The sequence below is a fragment of the Hemiscyllium ocellatum genome, chromosome 2 (assembly GCF_020745735.1).
Source record: "Hemiscyllium ocellatum isolate sHemOce1 chromosome 2, sHemOce1.pat.X.cur, whole genome shotgun sequence".
Taxonomy (NCBI): domain Eukaryota; kingdom Metazoa; phylum Chordata; class Chondrichthyes; order Orectolobiformes; family Hemiscylliidae; genus Hemiscyllium; species Hemiscyllium ocellatum.
This window is the reverse complement of record NC_083402.1, coordinates 141747863-141761217: the sequence shown is the minus strand read 5'-3', so window position 1 is coordinate 141761217 and position 13355 is coordinate 141747863. Positions and strand designations below refer to the sequence as shown.

The following is a 13355-nucleotide window of genomic DNA, read 5'->3' as shown; positions in this document are numbered from 1 at the left end:
CAGAGGTTCACTGTTGGAATGATATTTGGGTCAGAAAGCTGAGACTCAGCTATTATAGGAGGTGAGATGTGCATCAGCAGAGGGAGTGCTGCACTTCTGACAGTTTTATTTCTCAGTTGGAAATTACATCCATCCCTTAATACAAAATTAAATATTCCACAACACAATTCCAAGAGCATATAAATTCACCTAGTAACCTGACCAATATTTATTTCCTCAAGCGACCTGACTGTAACTTTCAGTCTAGTTATTGGGGCTATTGACTATTTTTATCAATTCACACATGGGATGTGGGCATCGCTGGCTGGGCCAGCATTTTATTGCCTGTCCCTAGTTACCCTTAAGGTGGTGATGAACTATCTTCTTCACTCACTGCAGTCCATTTGGTGCAAGTGAACGCACAATATCACAAGGGAAGGGACTTCCAGCATTCTGACCCAATGATACAGAAGGAAATTTGGTAGTGCTCCTGGCTCTGAGTGAGGTTAAAGTCCCACCTGCAGGTTGATCAAAGAACAATTTGAAGTCAAATAATCTGGTCATTTAGAATAGGATTATATATTGGTTATTTTGCTGAGAACAACATGACTTGTTTACTTTGAAGTATAATGGTTACTGTAAGGTATCTATTCAGTTGCAAAGCACTTCAGTGTACAGGCCTCACCCATACAGCTGCAACATAACCTTCTTGCTTTTAAACTTAATCCCTTTAGCAATGAAGGACAAAATTCCATATGCCTTCCTAGTTACCTATTGTACCTATAGACCAGCCTTGTGATTCATGCAGGTGAGGACACCCAGGTCCCTCTGCATAGCAGGATGCTGCAACTTTTTACCAGGACAAAGTGAAGATGCAGATGCTGGAGATCAGAGTTGAGAGTGTGGTGCTTGAAAACCACAGCAGGTTAGGGAGCATCCGAGGAGCAGGAGAATCAATGTTTCCTGATTAAGGGTTTATGCCCAAAACGTCAATTCTCCTACTCCTCGGAAGTTGCCTGACCTGCTTTGCTTTGCCAGCACCACACTCTTGACTGCAACTTTTTACCATTCAAGTAACAAACTTTTTTTACTGTAATTCCAACCGATATAGATGACTTCACATGTATTAACATAGATCCCACTTGCCAGCCCTTTGCCCACTCCCTTAAAGTATCTATGTTCCTCTGCAAAGTTTCACAGTTCTCTGCACACTTTGCTCTGCCACTCATCTTCGTGTCACCTTCAAACTTTGACATACTACACGTGGTCCCCACCTCCAAATCATCTATATAAATTGTAAATAATTGTGGTCCCAACACTGATCCCTGAGGCACACCACTAGTCACTGCTTGCCAGCCAGAATAGCATTCATTTATTCCCATTCTTTGCTTCCTGTTAACCAACCAGTCAAGTTAGATATAAAGTCTGACATAAACAATACTTCAAAAAAAGTTTCCTACTGCATAATTTTTGAATAATCTATATTAAAAAAACATGCTCTGTAATATTTACAGTTCAAATAAATTGAAAATCTGAGTCTTAATAGCTTGCACTCATTTGCAGTTTTAACTATGCAGAGGGTGTTAAATAAGTTCCAATAAATGCTGTATCACTTGTTAGTACATTTCACACTGAAAGTTATTTATACCGTTCAGACAAAAATATGCAATTATCAATTATAAACTTAAGTATATTTAATCATTCAGCAATTTGAAGGTCAAACAAAAGATCCTTTTACACTACAGATCAAACATCCAAATGCCTTTGTTTGTATCCTGAATATTAAATTGCCAATATCCATGATACAATAATATCCAAGACATGGAATAAAAACAGAAGAGAATAAAAGTCTCCAGATCAGATTTCATTACCATTCATTCATTTCCATTAACAACCTGAGCCACCGGGTAACATTTTGGACAAAAATTCTTATTGTAAAAGTCTGCCTGATTATTGAGAACATGTATAACTGAAGCATTGAAATGTTTTTCTGATCAATCAGTACACATGATTACAAATAACAGTGGCAGATCTCCTCTCTGCCATAAAGTACACAGTTCCTGTCTAAATCAGTACAGAGAAATTGTATAATTTTTCATATTTGATTCTATTGGTATTTATTATTAGGATGTGAAAGTTATTAGAAAAGAGAAACAGATTTGTGACATGTCAAAGACCTTTTCACAGAATGTCTGACCTACTGTCTATTTCCACAAATCCTGCTTTCATTTCAGACTTCTAACATCTGCAGTATTTTCCTTCCATGTAATTGGCCTCCTCCAATCAAAAGCAGTACACTCACTGCAGAATAAGCCAGCATTGCTTTTCAGATCTAGTACCTGAACGCTTTTTAAAATTTATCACCTAATGCCAACCATTTAACACTCCGTTTCAAAACAGTCCCAAATCATTTCTAGTTATTGATAGCAATGTGCATGCAATACAGCATTAATTATGGGCAAGGCTACCTTGACCATCGTGGCCAAATCTAAGGGCACTAAGGGCAGCAGTGTTTGGAAATCAGAGAACAAGAATTTGTTAACTTTTTTGACAAAGTCATAAAGGAGAATCAATTTGTCATTATGATTCATGACATTTTGGTGATACATCATACCCATTTGCTCAAGCAGAACATTTTCTTGACTATGCACAGAATGTACAATTTAAGAGAAAAGTCATCTATTATCAAGTAATTGGAAAGCTTCTAAATCAAGTTGCATAATGTAAGCTATATAAACAAGTCATTGTACTTTACATACAAAATGCTAGTCTTGAAAACAAACCAAAATAAGGTACATGCCCTCTCTCAAAAAGCAGGTTGGGACATGATTGCCACAAACAGGAATATGCCAGGAACAGGCCAAAGAAATTACCATAACTACATTATAACCTGATTAACAGAATAGTTTCAACTGAAATTCCAACACTACTGAAAAATCTTAAGACTGAAATTCACAATTAACATGGAAGCAAATCCCAGATATTTGCTAGGCCCTAGAAACTTATAAATACAACAACATTCATTATGGCAAAGATACATCCTACATGAAACACTTGGGCCAGTATGATAGTACAGTGGTTAGCACTGCTGCCTTATAGTGCCAGGGAGTCAGGTTTGATTGCAGCGCTGGCGTTTGCACATGCTCTGTTATCATATGTTTCCTCCCACAATTCACAGACGCTCAGGTTAAGTGGATTGACCATGCTTAAAACAAAGTGTCCTGCAATGTCCATGGGTTTGCAGGTTAGAGGAGTTAGCCATGATAAAATCTCCACACGGGGATGGGCATCAGTGGTGTGCTCTTTTGTGAGTCAAAGGACTGAATAGCCTCATCCTGCACTATGGTGATTTTATGGCAATATTACACGCTTATTGCTTCACAAAATTCATTTCTGGGTCAAAAATTAACCAGTAATTCAAGTTACAATTCTGAATAAAGCAGGACTGGAGATTATTGTCCACTACCACACCATGTTGACCTGAAGTGCAGTTTAAATCTGATTAATATCTTTAAATCATCAGCAGAAGACATAAACGACAGAAAATGAGTTCATCATATAACAGAGCTGTACTCAATTTAGACAGACAAGTTAAGACAAGAGTCAATGATTACACCATACCAGGTCATCAGAAAAGAAATACTAGAAACCCATTTTCAATTTGGAATATAAAGATCAAATGCAGCAGCCCAGTTCCACTGGTGAGCAGCGAGCTCCATGGAACAGGCACAGGAACTGGAGACTTCTGAAATATATGGGCAATTTGGAGTGGAATGTATGCACATTCATTTACAGACGTGTTAAGCAATAAACTGCAAGGAGAACAGACAGACTGTGCACAATTTCTTACAAAGGGCAAGCAAGGGGCAAAAATGCAACAGGTGAAATATGAATGGTGCAAGTGTAAAGTTATCCACTTTGGCTTCAAAGAATAGAGGAGCAAAATATTTTTTTAAAATGTTGGGAACCTGCAAACAACAGTTTTCAAAGGGATGTGTACACTTTAACACTAAACATGAACCAAATTTAATAAACAGGTACAGCTTGCAATTAGGAAACCATATAATCTGTTTAACAAGTAAAGATGTATTCTTGCCATTATATGGAGTCTTGATGAGACCAGAAAATTTTAGTCTCCTAACCCACAGAAATGTAGTGCAACATAAGGCCACCAGTCTCTCAAATTTTCAAGAATAAAAGATAACCTAATTGCAACACAAGATCCTTCAGGGATTTGACAGGATTGCTGCCAGGAAGATGTTTACTGCTGATGAATGAGTCTAGAACTTGGAATACAGTCTCAAGATAAAAGGTTAGGCCTTTTAGGTCTGAGATAAAGGGAAACTGCTTCCCTCAGGTGTTGCAAAGTTTTGGAATTCTGCATTTCAGAGAATTGTTCATGCAATTCTTGGTCATTAAGTTGGTGGCTACCTTGACCCTATACTCTACAATGCATAAAGCACAATATACATATATTTTTGGAGACAGAAAGCAAAAGACCTAGGTTACTTGTGCAGAAGTTGTTGAATGTGAATAGCAAATGGAAAACAACTCAAAAGACAGACAAGTTCCTCACCTTTATAAAGAAAGGCATCAAGTACAATACAATGAAGTTATAAACCTTCATAAAACACTAATTCAGCATAACAGGTGTACTGTGTCCAATTCTGGACAAGACATTGGAGGAAGCAAAAAATATTTTAAAAAATATGAAGTTGGTCATCTCTGCAACCAGCCAGAAGAGCTGGGACTGTAGAGAAGGAAAGGCTGATGAGAGTTTTGTTAGAACTGTTCAAAATCATGATGGAGCTCGACAGAGTAGATACAGAGAACAGTTTTCATTGGATTTCCAGCATTCACAGCTCTTTCAGTTCTTACAAATGAGCAAATCACTACTACTTCAGAAATTGTCGCGATACAACAACTGAAGTGAGAAACAGTAATAAAAAATGCAGATGCTGAAATCCAAAACAAAAACTGAAAATGTTGGAGAAACTCAGCAGATCTGGATCATCTGAGAGTGAAAGCAGAATTAACTTTTCAGGTCGAGTGACCCATTCTGAAGAATCACAGCAATTTCTGTTGTTTGTGTTTGAGAAACATAAATTTGATTTTATTCTTTTCCACTTTTCTCTAACAAAATACACAAATTTTACTTCCTAGTGTTAAATCAAGGAGAAAGTGAGGACTGCAGATGCTGGAGATCAGAGCTGAAAATGTGTTGCTGGAAAAGCGCAGCAGGTCAGGCAGCATCCAAGGAGCAGGGGAGTTGACGTTTCGGGCATGAGCCCTTCTTCAGGAATGATTCCTGAAGAAGGGCTCATGCCCGAAACGTCGACTCTCCTGCTTCTTGGATGCTGCCTGACCTGCTGCGCTTGTCCAGCAACACATTTTCAGTGTTAAATCAAGGCTTACTAACCACATTTTTTAACCTAAGTGAGAATTACACAGACACCTATTTTATCTTGGTTACTATGGATCTTCTAAGCAAGTGCTGCCCAACACAATATTAACTTATCCATTTGGAGACAAACTGAAAAATGACTCAAATCTGAGCACATGATCCCTACATATTCACAAAGCTTGTGTATATACCTTAACCTTTGAGTCTGTTGGTAAAATGGCAAAACAAAAAGCAGAACATATAAATGCTTCTTGGTGATTATGTTTACTTTACTCCTTCAGTTATCAGTTAAAAACACAGTGTGACAAGAGGAAAAGCCAAACTTCACAGCAAAGGGCACTGTCACTCTGTGCAGATCAAACAGAATAGTTGACACCCGTCATGCCAGGAAAAAATGCAAACCAATAACGAACAGTTCAAACATGGAGGTAGACAATTAACAGCCAACCATATGCTAGGCAGAGAGTTGACCCATGTATTGGAGTATCGTGTGAAGAGAATCAACAAGTCAGCAAAGACACCAAAAACTAAAGTCATGAATTAGACAGAAATCCAAACACTGGCAAGTGATACAAAAAGTATTTTCAGCATAATTGATGTTAGAAGTTTGTCAAGTAAACATACATATTGCATATACTTACGTGCTTTGCTGATGACTGTTTTATACTAAAGTCACATGGGGAAAAAAATTGCATTGCCATCCAAGGGCTAATTAGCAATTTCTTTTGGCAGACATTGACCTAAAAATTGCAAATTGCCTATGTTCAGCTCTCAAAAGATTGGATTTTTTAAAAATGTATATGAAAGCTCAAGATGGTAATTCAATAACAAGTAGTAAATGCTCGGTACTCAAACTCAAGGAGCAATGTCATTAGTGATCTTTCGATCAAGTTATAGTCTTAAAACCCCAGCCCACATGGCAACTATTATGGTCTTAAAACAATAAACTCAAGCTTCCCTCTCCTCTGGTAATGGTATAGTAAACAGGCTTGCACTCAATCTCTAGAGATCCATAATTTCTTTTGAACGCTTCATGGGATCAGACAGTGTGGAAACAGGCCATTTGGCCAAATCAATCCCACTCCAAGGAGTATCTCACCCAGACCTATTCCCCTACCCGATTACTTTACATTTCCCCTGACTAATGCACCTGACCTACACATACCTGAATACTATGGGCCATTTAGTATGGCCAATTCACCTAACCTGCACATCTTTAGACTGTGGGAGGAAATCAGATCACCTGGAGCCAACTCACGCAGACAAGGGGAGAATGTCTGTGTGTGGAGTTTGCACAGTCACCCGAGTTTGGAATCTAACCTGAGTCCCAGGTGCTGTGAGGCAGCAGTGCTAACCACTGAGCCACAGTAGCGCCCAAAATAAAAGAGATGTCATGAATTGACATAAATCCAAACACTGGCAAGTAATAAAAAAGGTGATTTCAGCAGAATTGACGTTAGATGCAAGAGTTCAGCAAAGATTCATTAGGTTGGTTCCTCCGACAAGAGGATGTGTAAATGGAGTCTGTACTCTCTGGCCTTCAGAAGAATAAAAGGTATTCTCATTGAAATATGCAGGTTTACTCAGGAGTTTGATAGGGAAACAACTTCTTTGTACTTCTCTCTGGCTGGGAGATTAAAACATCGGGAAAACTCTCAACTTAAGAGATTGGTTACTTTGAACTGTGACAAATAGATTTCTCTTTGCCTAACTATGCAATTTTCTCTCACAGAGAGTCTGCATGTGCTACTGTTTAATATGTTCAAGATTAGAATAGACATATTTTGTTCAGAGGGAATGGAAGCAGACTGATAACAGGTTTTAAATTTCCAGCCAGAGATCGATACAAAGAGGTTGCTTCCCTGTCAAACTCCTTAGTAAACCTGCATATTTCAAAGAGAACTCGACTTATTTTCTGAAGTCCAGAAAGTATGGATCCCATTTACTCATGTTCTTGTCTGAGGACTCTCACCCAAGGAACCAACCTCATGAATTTAGCTGTACTGCCTCTAAGACAAGTTATCCTTCTTTAAATATCAAAACACAAACAAACAGTCACTTGGTACTCCAGTTATGCTCTGATCAAATCACAGTACAACTTCAGCAAGACATCTTATTTTTGTACTTCAATCCTCTTGTAAATAATGATCATTGCGTCATATTAAGCCTTCCTTTCTCCAATGTTTATAACTTAGTGCAAAACTAACATAATATATTTGTCCTTTACAGTTAAAGCACATTTTTTCATTACAAAGCATCGACAAAGCCATCAATGCATTAGCCTAACTGCAATTAACATTAAAGCAATGCAAAACAATGTACACAGCAATTGCTGACTATAAACAAATCTAGAAATTAAACTCAAAACTCAATGAAGGTTTCTATACAATTTTGAAAAGTTATTGGTCAGCCATGACCTTCAGTTGTTTTTAGAATTTTTAAGTTTTTTTCTGATCTCTGTTCAAAACCATTGTTCTCAGGCAAAGCACAAAGATGTGACCCTTTATCATCATCCAGTGTCCCTTTATTTCAAATTAACTGGAAGGCTAAAACAACAAGCTTACAGCAAATAGTGCAAGTACAAGAGCCTATATCAAACTAAAATGAAAATGAAATTAGATTCTGACTTCTATTTCATGGTTAGAGCATAGCCCTTGTAAATCCCTATGGTGTGCATTCCTTACAGTTTTGAGGTCAAGAAGGGTTCATTTACTCAGCACAATTGGAATGGCTCAAAGTGAGACAGAGAATCAGCTCAACAGAAACAGTCTTGATTCTTTGTGTGACGTGGGTAAAGCAAAGTTCAGATGGCACTGGGCTAAAAGGGGGATAACAATACTAACATACAATATTTGAACCCAAGAAGGAGGTAGGTGTCAATGAATTTCTTTCCTCGTCTCTCAAATGTGCAATGATGTTTCAAAAGATATTTTGAACAGTCTTTATTTATTAAACATAAAACAATTCCACAGCTGTGGATCTCAATACTCAGCTCAAGAATCCAAGTTAATGAAATTGGGCAGAACTAAGTGCTGAACAGGTTTAAATCTCTGACAGTGAAGGTATTTTAGGGTTAAATATCTAGTGTATCACACATGTATTTTGCAATTCTGCTCCCTAAACCCACAAACCCCTTCCCCAGACATTAAATTGCGCCGTGAACAGAACTGTGAACACAGGTTCACCCCCATCAAGAATATTTTGAGTGCAGGTGATTGAATGTTTCTTGATCAGTTTCTGTTTTTTGATGTAGATCATGACCAACAGCTTCACCAACTTCAAGTCCGGGTCCATGTTCACGTTCCATAGATACCAAAATCAATGATTAGATTAGATTACTTACAGTGTCAAAACAGGCCCTTCGGCCCAACAAATCCACACCGACCCACCGAAGCACAACCCACCCATACCCCTACATTTGCCCCTTACCTAACACTACAGGCAATTTAGCATGGCCAATTCACCTGACCTGCACATCTTTGGACTGTGGGAGGAAACCAGAGCTCCCAGAGGAAACCCACACAGACACTGGGCTAAAAGGGGGATAACAATACTAACATATACAGACACAGGGAGAACATGCAAACTCCACACAGTCAGTTGTCTCTGGCCCTGTGAGGCTGCAGTGCTAACCACTGTGCCGCCCCCTAAAATGCTGAGACAAAAGATTTGTTGGGATATTTATGAGTTGAATTTAAGCAGAATTCTGCTTTCTACAGTTTTATCAAGGAGAAAGAGTTTGCACAGCAAGGAGGACCATCTTTATCTGAAGACTGAACAAACCATTGTCACATGTTCTGCAGTACAGATGGCTATCCAGCCTGGAAAAGGATCAGATTAACCCTCCAATAGAATAAGTCAAACATGTGACACAACCAAAACAAAACATTGCATCACAAACCAATGTTGAGTGAACAGCCAACCAGGTTACTGAGCAATCCATACAGCTAATTTCTATCTGTCTTCTATAAAGCCACACATGCTACAAGTACATGCCAGACTGCTGTTGCCTAACGATGGCAGAATGGCAGAGGGGAGAAAGGGAACTCCAGAGTTTATGACTTCAAAGGTTGATTGTCCAACAACTGATGGTGCAGCAATTAACATCAAGAGTATGCACAGATCAGGATTGAAAGAGTACAGAATCACGAGACTGCAGGAGGCTGACATTTGACACATCTTGTCTATGCCAGCTCTCTAAAAACTCAATTCACAGAATGCCATAACCTGAAAAAAAAATCACCTTTTGAAAACTCTAATCAAACCAACTTCCATCACGACTTGGAATTCTAGACTTTAACCACTCACCCAGTGAAGAATATTATATTCATGTAAGAGAGCTCAGAAAATTGAAGGTTCCAGATATGGGATGAACACATGGAAAAATTTGATAACAGATGAGAATTAAGAAATCAAGCATCGAATTAGTATTACTCGGAGCAAATGAACAAAGCAGGTGATAACAAAAGTTGAGAATTTAGTCACAAGCAGCAGTGTTCCAAATTAGCTTAAATTTATGATAGATGGAAGGGTCATGTTGCACAATGACACTGCCCCCCACCTTTAGATCAGGGACATGTGTTCAAATCCCACCTGCCCCGGATATGTTTCACAACATGTATGAACACATTGATTTAGACAGGGGTTTCTGATGCAGTGATAGGGTCCTGACCTGTGAGCCACAAAGTCTGGACTCAGGACGCAACTGCTCCAAAAGTGCCTTAATATGTTGAATAGGATGATTAAAATAACTGAAAAAGTGATTGTGCCCATCTGTCATTCTCTCAGTTACAGTATTATTTGTGTCCATCTTCCACTTTTGATGTCAGAGCTTGATGAAATTCATTTTGGGACAGTCTGTGGCATGGTAGCATTGTCCCTACATCTGGTCTAGAAGACCCAGGTCAAAGTCTCATCTGTTCCAGAGGTCTGTCAGAACGTGCCTGGCAGCATGTGAGTATTTCTTTTTCAGTTGTCTAGTCCGACTGGATTTAAAATATTTCTCTCTCCACAGTTGCTGCCAAGCCTGCTGAGTTCTCTCAAACTTATTTCAGATTTCCAGCAACTGCAGTATTTTGCTTTTATTTATGTCATTGTACGTCAAAACAGCTTGATTAAAACATCTACGACAGATGGATGTTGGCAGCCCAGCCAGGAGTGCCATGAACAGCCAAAGGTGAGATGATAAGTGTTTTAATGAAGATTTGGCAATGATGAATTGAAGCAGGAGCAAAAGTTGGCAGCTTCAGTGATGGCATAAATTAATGTCCTTAATCTCATAACTGCATCAAACACACTGTCAAGTTCATAAACTGATTCTCAAGTCCTACAATCATAGGACATCTTAAATAAAGTCACAGGATGCATTAACTCAACTTTTATACCATAATTCCACCTCACAACTGCATAATACTCTTACAAGCTACCAATTCACATTTGTTCAGTTCAGCTTCAATCTCTGTTACAAGCACAGTCATACACAGCGCAGAACGGAACCCTACCGACTTGTATCGCAAACAGAGTGTCATTTTCACAAATTTAAAATAGACAGACAGGAGGTTGGAAGAACATAGCAAGCCAGACAGCATCAGGGGGTGAATAAGTCGACACTTTGGTTGTAACCCATCTTCAGGACTGAAGAAGTCAACTTATCCACCTCCCAATGCTGCCTGGCTTGCTGTGCTCTTCCAGCCTCCTGCCTATTTTGGATTCCAGCCTCTGCAGTTTCCTTGTCCCTAACCACTTTCATGAATTGTCAGAGGACTGAATTGTTCCATGTCCTGTCAAGATTCAGGATCTTAATGGTCAGAAAAGTGAAGATTAGAATAAGACCATCTGTGTAAGGTCATTGCAGTTTATTCATGTTTAGGACAGTAGAATTTCATCTGCAAGGAAATACCACAGTATATTTGAAACATCGGTTGAAAAGCTAAAGAGACTTGCAGGAATTTCTCATATTTAAATCCTGTTCAAGTTTGCATTGCAGTAACTCTAATTGACATACTAGTCTTTCGATTCCTAGGATGAAATTAACAGATTTAGCTTCCTGAGACTTTAGACTTTCATTTTGAGCAGTGTCAATCTATCATTTTTACCCTAACACTGGTTGGATCTGACGATCAAACGAAACTAAAGCCCTGAACTCTGGATGGAAATAACCTGGTTTGTTTTTAAGTACTGTAAACATCTCCCTTGACACAGTAACGAGGATGACTGACCAACTGGCACTGAGCCGAAGCAACCAACAGGTCGGTTCACCTGCAGCGTCTCTGATCTCACCCACCGGAAACCTTAAGAGGAGGAGAAACTGTAAAGGGGGGGGTGGGTAGGGTAGAGTAAAGAGAGAGAGAGAAGCGGGGTGGGGGGTAGCTGCAGGCCGGGACACACTCGCTCTGAAGGGAGGATGACCTCCTTAGACCGAGCCCCCGCCCCGGGGCTTGAAAACTCATCCACCACCCGACAGGCTTCGCCAGCAAAGCCCAACGGGAGCGGCCCGCTCGCCCAGCCGAAGTTTGCCTGGGCCAGGCGGCCGACTCCTGGGTGTAAAGTGTTGGGCTCATCCTCACCTGTCCCGGCCCCCGCCTCCTTCTCTCAGCGAAACGACATGAAGGGAAAGCGCCACAAGTGGAGGAGCCGCAGTCTGAACGAACAACCCACACTGCAACTGGCGACACGCCTCTGCCGCGTTGTATTTCCTCTCCCAGGCTTGACCTTGGTGCTCCGCAGCGCACTCACACACACATACCGCACCGCCCAGGTCTCACCTCCTCCGCCTCTCTCTCCGTCCCGCTTAGTCCAACGCTCGACCCACCGCTGCCGCCATCTTTGTTTGTGACTGCTAACTTCACCCGGACAAGCCCCGCCCCTTCCGGGTAATTGACAGGCGAGGACTCATCCATAATCGCCACGCCCACAGGCTGATTGACAGTAGTGGCCCGCCCCCATAGGGTGGCTGACGGGTGAGGATCACGTGGCACCGCCCCTCCGGGATGATTGACAGACTATGATCACAATGCCCCGCCCCTGAATAATGATTGACAGGCGAATGTCACGCTGTACCGCCCCAATAGAATGATTGACAGACGAGGCTCACACTGTCCCGTCCCAACAGGAAGATTGACAGGTGAGGAACACTGCCCCGCCCCCACTGGATGATGGACAAGAGGTGGACATTCTGCTCCGTCCCAATTGGTTGATTGACAGCGGGGGGCACAATGCCCCGCCCTTCCTCCTGATTCAATTCATTCATATCAGCAGAATGACTCTGTGATCTTTAACTAAGAAGTTCTACGTCTAAGATCTCCCTCTCTCACTAGTATTTGAAAAAGGAGCCATGCTTCGAAAGCTTCTGTTTTCAAATAAACCTGTTGGACCAAATAACCTGGTGTCAATTGAGAGTGTGGTTGAGCCCAGTGCTGCTTTCTGACAGAAAGGTGTTAAGTACCCCTCTAGATCAATAAATGAACATGATACCAGGTCACATTTAGAATTATGACTTAAATGCAAAATATTGTGGATGCTGAAACCTAAAATAAAAGCAGAAAGCTCTGACAAAACTCAATAGCGATGGTGGCACCCGTCCAATATGACTCCATCCATGCTGAACAGAGGTAGAAACAGATTTAATGCTGCTGAAAAAGGAGCTACGTTCAGGTAGAACAAAAGGGAAAGTATGGGATAGGGTTACATGGCTGGAGGGATTAAATTACAAAGGTGTCATGGAACAAAAACAATGGGAATGGTATGGTAAAGAAACAAAACACCAGCCCACATGAGGGAGGTGGGTGCCAAGTGGCGTTAGCATATAATATGCTGGGACACTAGTTGGAATTCTACCCGGGCTGATGATGGAATTTGAATCCAATTAAAGAAAAGAATTAAGAGTCGATTAATGACCATGAATCTGTTGTTGATTGTCAGGAAAACCCATCTGGTTCACTAATGCTTTTTAGGGATAGAACATTACAGTGCA

General features: G+C 40.4%; 1 protein-coding gene across 6 annotated transcripts in view; it reads right to left on the bottom strand.

The window, feature by feature from the left end:
• Positions 1 to 12226, bottom strand: part of dennd4c (DENN/MADD domain containing 4C) — a 140091-nt gene extending 127865 nt beyond the window's left edge. For 2 of the 6 annotated variants that reach the window (XM_060840949.1, XM_060840957.1), the window contains exon 1: positions 11950 to 12115. The gene's annotated coding sequence lies outside the window, so the exon portion shown is untranslated. Of the gene's footprint in view, positions 1 to 11949; positions 12116 to 12147 lie in introns of those variants that run through there. The other 4 variants (XM_060840986.1, XM_060840993.1, XM_060840971.1 and 1 more) reach the window with 3 other exon arrangements.
• Between the last annotated feature and the right edge of the window lie 1129 nt (positions 12227 to 13355).